Raw genomic sequence first — 7,054 nt, 5'->3', positions numbered from 1 at the left:
GGGTAACCCTACTCCATTGCTGGTGGTAATGCAAACTTGTACAACCACTTTGGAAACCAATCTGGCACTTTCTCAGAAAATTAAAAATATTGCCACCACAAGATACAGCTATACCATAGCTGGGTATATATCCCAAAGATGCTAAACCATATAACACGAACATTTGCTCAACTATGTTCATAACAGCCAGAATCTGGAAATAACCTAGATGTCCCTCAGCCAAAGAACGGGTGCAGAAATTGTGGTGCATTTACACAATGGAATACTACTCAGCAATTAAAAACAAGGAAATCGTGAAATTTGCAGGTAAATGGTGCAATCTAGAGAAGATCATCCTGAGTGAGGTAACCCAGAAGCAGAAAGACACACATGGCATGTACTCACTTATAAGTAGATACTAGATAAACATACTAAAATCTATAGTCCTAAGCAATGAGGACCTAGGAAAGAGGTTTAATCCTCATTCAGAAGGACAAACAGGATAGATGTACGAGGATCAGAAGTAGGAGAAGGCAGGGAACAGGACAGCAGCTTCCACAAAGGGAATCTGAAAAACTACCCATCATGGTATCAAAGCAGAAGTTGAGATGCATAGCCAAACTTTGGGCAGAGTGCAGGGAATCTTATGGAAAAGTGAGAGATAGAAAAACCTAGAGAAGGCAGGAGCTGTACAAGGAAACCAACAGAACCAAAAAAATCTGGGCCCAAGGGGACCTGCAGAGACTGATACTCCAACCAAGGACCATGCATGGAGAAGACCTAGAACCCCTGCACAGATGTAGCCCATAGGCAGCTCAGTCTCCATGTGGTTTCCTTAGTAAGGGGAGCAGGTGCTTTCTCTGACATGGACTCAGTGGCAGGCTCTTTAATCAACTCTCCCTGGCCAGATGGCCAGAGAGAAAAACACAGAGAAAGGACACAGAGAAAGAGGATGCAGCCAGTCCTGATGAGACCTGATAGGCTATGGTCAGATAGTATGAGGTAGGAGGGCTTCTCCTATCAGTGGATTAGGGAAGAGATATAGGGGAGGAAGAGGGAATGAGGGTGAGAACAGGAGGAGACAAAGGAGGGGGCCATAGCCAGGATAGAAAGTGAAATAATTGTAATTAATAATGATAATAATAATAATAAAAGAAAAAAGATTTAATAAAAAAAAAACCGGTTGTGATCATGTCTCTGTTATTCTTAGCTTATATTCTCATCTTAACAGACATGTCTTCCTTTCTATTTGGGAAATTTTCTTCTTTGATTTTGTTGAAAATATATTTTGTGTCTTTGATCTGGGTCTGTTTGTTTGTTTGCTTGTATACCTGTTATTCATAAGTTTTCATCTTTTTTTAGAGTCCCAAATTTTCTGCATATTTTGTTCCTGTGTTTCTTTAGATCTAACATTTTGTTTGACAGAGGGATTTATTTTCTCTGTCATGTCTTTGAGTCCAGATGTTCTTTCCTCCAGTTAATTCAGTCTGTTGGTGATAATTCCTTCTGAGCTCTTTCTCTGACTTCCTGGCTTTTTCATTGCTGGTTTTATTTCATTTTTGCTTTTCTTCAGATATGTCGCCTCTTTGTTAAATTCCGTTTTTTATTTCTAGAATAGCTTTCATTAAGTGTACATGTGTGTGTGTGTTCAAAGTCCTGATTCAAGCAGTTTTTAGATCCTCTTTGAGTTCCTTGACTGTGTTTATAATTTCTGCTTGGAAAACATAATGCATTAACTAAGAGCATTAATAAGCGAAGTTAACTAAAAGCATTATCTAATTTTCTTTTCTGAGAGAGTAATGGAGGCTGCTAATTTCTGAATGAGAAATATTGTCATTGCTTTTATTTCATTTTTATTAGTTTTAAATCTACAGTATTTTTTATATTTCTGAAAAGGTTTAGTTCTAGGACTATATTTTTCCTGACTTTCATATTACAGACTTTTTCCTTTACCTGTTTTTCTCTTTTCTGTATTAACAAAAGAATATCTAGCTTGAAAAACACAGGATGATATCTGAAGAGCCTTAACAGGTAGCTCTATAGTTGTGGTAGCATCAATTTAAGCTACGGAGAAGCTTAGCATGAGAGCACATGTGTGTAATGACATATTAGAACAACACATAAATAGTTATTGGTACCAGATGGGTACCAATGAGTCCTGAGTGATTACGTGTTTTGACAGGAACACGGCTATGTCAAGGACTTCAGTGACCAGAATCATGGGAGTGGCACAGTGTTCCCCTGGCCAGTGTTGAGAGTGTATGCAGAAAATGTCAACTGTGGACTCCAACTTTCTCTTCCTGGATGCTAGTAGCCTGAAACTGCTCTCCTACAGAGACCCCTACAGAGATTAGATACCTGCTTCCTTGTTTAGATGGATATAATAACCTGCCTTTTCACTCGGCTGTATACAGTAAGCTGGCCTCCTACATTCAGACCTTTAAAATAAATGTGCTGAGTTCCATGCTAGCTGTTGGTGTATCCATCAAAGAGTGTACTGCCCACCTTATCACAATTTTTCTGTACATGTCTGTTTGTCTGCTGTTCCTTCATTCCTGTCACTGTAATTGGGTCAATCCCTAAGCCATCTGGAGCATGGCATATATTGGCTAATATTATAATACACTAAACACACATAGGCACACCTATATGTGTAACTATCAGTGAACATTGTGTGTTACATTAAATTCAAAAAAACAGTCTTTTGCCTCAATAAATTTGGCTGTTTATTTTATAGATTATGAGCTAATGTTAAACTTTAAGAAGGAAAATGATTGCTACATTTTTACATATGTGTGTGAGTGTGTGTGTGTGTGTGTGTGTTTTCAAGTTTTACATTCCAAACCATATTGTCTAACTCCAAACTATAGCACTACAAATGGGTGTGGCTCACTTAAGTAGACTGCTTGCCTAGCATGCCTGAATCCCTGGGTTTAATCTCCACCATCACATACACTGGACATGGGGGTGGCCGACAATAATCCCAGCATTCAGAAGGTGGAATCAGAAAGACCAAAAATTCAAGGTCATCCTCAACCACATGCCAAGTTTAAGATTTGCCTGGGATACATGAGACCTGTTATAAAAAGGAAAAAATATTATAATACCAACAGAGTTTCTTTTGAGACCTGTCACATAAGGACTCTCCGTGTAGCAGTGTAGCGCCTAGAATTTACTATGTGACCTGGAGCTTGCTGCAATCCTCCAGACTCAGCCTCCCAGCGGCTGGAATTACAAGCACAAGCCACCACTCCCAGCTCATATTAATTCTTATAAATAATGACATTATGTTATTGTTTTTCATCTTATGTATGCTATGTCTACAGCCAATGGGAGTACAAACACTGAGGCTTTCATGCTATAGATTACCTTGCCTATGGAACTGCGCTCTTAAACATCCAGTTTTTCTAGAAAGCATTGTGCAATTACTTTCATTGTACTGAACAGTGAGCTGTGCTGAAAACAGGTCAACACTTTGTGGGTCAGGAGCCCCAGAGGACATTTCTACAGAGGAAGACATGTACTCATCATGAGTACATGTCAATTCAAGGCTAACAATGATGCATAACTAGGCAAATACCTATCCAGGTGACAAATATGCACACACCCTGTCCCAAACACAGCAAAACACGGATTCCCACTTCTTCACACCCTCTCCTCAACCAACATTCAAAATAGCATCTCATTGTAATTAACACATATTACATATATCACATACATTAACCAGCCATGTGATAAATCTTTAAATAAGTTTTATTGCATATATTTAAGGTCCAGGAAATATTATTGATGCAATTTTAGCATGGTTTTTGTGGTAGAATAAATGAATGTATCCTGTATACCTGCTTATTTAGAAAATATCCTGAATGTAAGGCAATATATTTCTGACAGTGTACATGTAACCTTTCAACTTGTTTACTCTTCACGTGATACCATTTGACATACATCAACCTATTTCCTATGTCCTAATCCCTGGTTATTGCTGTTTTATTCTGCATTTATATATTTGGTTGCTTTTTAGATCCTATATATAAGTAGGAAAATAGAATATTTGTTTCTCAGTGAAAAGCTAAAGATTATCTCTCTTTTTAAGGCTCAATAACATACCACTGTGTGTGTGTGTGTGTGTGTGTATGTTCAGTTTATCCATTCAGAGAAAGACACCCAGGTTATTGGCACATTTCTTTTGGCTATTTCACACAGTGTTTCAGAGTTCCAACGAGCATGGGGTGCAGGTGTCTTTATGAGATCATTTCACTTCCTTTTGTTATATGACCAGAACATTGATTGTTGACTTTCAGCACTGTTATTTCTAATTTTTTCAGTAACTTACTATATATTTCCCATAATTCCATTAATCACCATTCCAACCTATAGTAAACAGGGCTTCTTTTTCCCAATCCACGCTGATTCTTCCTTTCTGTTTGTTTTGTTCTTAATAGTTATCCTAACAGATGTGAGGGGATATCTCATACTGATTTAGATTTCCATTTCCCTCTTCATTAGTGATGTCAAACACACACATTTTCACGTTGACCATTTTTGTCATCTTTGGAGTAAAATTCCATTTTAGCTTGGAATTTTGTGTTGTTTCTATTATACACCATATACCCCATAAGTAGAATTCAGTACACCATTGTAGTTACTTTCTGCGAGGGTCAACTACTCATTCTAGGCTCATGTGCTGTCAGGATTTGAAAAACCAACATGTGGATGTGATGACGAATCACCAACATATGGAAGGGGCGACAAATGATAGCTATTTTCAACAACAGCAGCATTGCTAACCACACTCAGGCGTAAAGCCTGCTGCCGAGAGTAAGCACGGGAATTCAGAATCGGTTCTAAAAGTATATAAATAAATATATATGAAATATCTATTTACTCTATAAAACCAGCATACAAGTGAGTTTCCCATGTTACTGGTTCTGAACATTTAAACTGAGGTGCAGGAGAAACTCTCATGCTACATACCAGGCGGGACACTTTGCTTTACTTCTAGACATGGTGTAAGAAGACTGGAAATATAAAGAAAAAAAACTTGCTAGGAAAAAAAAAAAAACACAATGAAAATGTACTTGCGCAATGTGATACGAAATATGTGGTAAAAATAAATATGTACAAATTATTGTGATATGTGCACAATCATTTTTGAAGAAAAACAAATGTGAAAGGTTTCTTAAGGATGTATGTCAAAATATTCATAATGAATTATTTTACAGTGTTGATATTTTGTGTTCTGTGCGTTTGGTTAGTAATTAACATCCACCCATGTGCGAACTTGTAAATTCCGGTTCCTTCCATCTTTCACCAAGGGTAGCATTTTCTTTTGGTCTTTAATGTTAAGCTGTGGCAGGGTACCCAGCGTACAGAAGAACAAGAAGAAAGCTCCATGGGCACTGGTATCGTTAATACACATTGATGCATACATGGGCCTATAAACATGCTTCAGGAAATCTTCCCAATAAATATGAGTCTTCACTAGGCTGTGTTATGTTCTTCATAGCCCTTGACACTGACTGGTATAACATTCTTTGTTTGTTTTCCTCCCTGGGGGTGTAGTTTTCCTCCCCACTTGTAAATGAAAACTTTAAGGAACCATAAACTCCCCATGCTTCCCTGCTGCGTTCTCCAGGCTAAGAATCCTGCCGGACAACTATTCGGTGTCCCTGAAATTTGCATTAGGTGGCTAGGCATGAATGCACAGAAAACTGTGTATGGCTCCCCTAACCCTATGAAGCTCAGTCCCACTCCTCTTGATCACTACAGTTTTGAATTTGTTAGGTTTCCAGAAAGTTTGTGAGTGTTATTGCCAAGTATAAATAACTTTTAAAAAATGCATAATCAAATGAGGTTCACAAAGTCTAGTAGCAAAACACATAAATCATGTATCCTGTGTATCACGTTTCCTACATGCTTTTTATCTACCAGCAAAAGACAGTTGTAGCATTACGTGTGCAGAAAATATAACAATAGTTACGAAATCTGCATAAAGGTATGGGATTATTTCTTTAAATGTACATCAGTACTGCATACATGAATCCATGCTGTGTTTAGTAAGGGAAAAACCCAGTTTGCCTGGAATTACACCCATATACTTACCGATATCTTAATTACACTGCAATAACTTCACAGCCTACAACTTCAGCAGAATTTTATCATATCTCTTGTTTAGCCACGTATTTTTTTTATTGTCTGGCCCCCAGGAAAATATTCATGAGGTAAAACTGGTAATACAAAAATAATTATTTGAAAAACATTATATGAAGTGAGTTGTTGCTTCACTACTGGATGCCAGTTTAAATTGAGCTAATTTGTTTTACCAGTAGCTTAAGAAAACCCCAGCACAGCGGCCCGACAATTATGTCCAGGTGCAAGAACTTAATTCAACAAATTCTAGGTGAGTTCTCCCGTCTGCACCATGGGCCCCATTTTCAGCTGTAGAACAGTGCAGATGCCTTGAAAACCTTGTGTAAACGTGATCCAGCCAGTCCTTGAACAGAAACACTGAAATGTTTCCAAAACTATCAATAATAAAAGTGGTATTACTCTAGACATAATTCCATTCGCTGAGAGAAATAGCTTGATCAGAAGTTTTCAGAATGTGTGAACAAAGTAGGTAAAGGAACTTATTACTGTTGTTTTTTTTTTTTTTTCTGTGCACAAGGGATATATACATTTAACATTTTTAATTTGAGACTATGTCTATAATTCTGATCATTTGGAATTATGTCGACATAATTAAGTGAGCCGTTAATATTGACATTTATGGACAGCAAATGGTTTCTGGAAAGACTTTAGTGATGTGCCACATAGGAGAATACAGCACATCAGTAGAAGGTAAGGAACTTCTGGATGAAAGATCTGCTCTATATCAGTTCACAGAGACATTTAGCAGGCAGATGCAGCTCTTATGGTCTCTACAAACTCCATTTGCTAACGTCTTGATCTCAAAATTAAATATACTTGCTTATTTGCTGCCCAAATAACTTTCCTTAAGTGGTTTTTAGAAGATAGACCAAACAGAACTGGGCACAGTGGCACACACATTTAATTCCAGCACTCAAGGAGAAAG

Source organism: Meriones unguiculatus, chromosome 6 (assembly GCF_030254825.1).
Source record: "Meriones unguiculatus strain TT.TT164.6M chromosome 6, Bangor_MerUng_6.1, whole genome shotgun sequence".
Lineage (NCBI taxonomy): Eukaryota > Metazoa > Chordata > Mammalia > Rodentia > Muridae > Meriones > Meriones unguiculatus.
The sequence above is the reverse complement of the archived record's forward strand: the minus strand, read 5'-3'. Positions refer to the sequence as shown.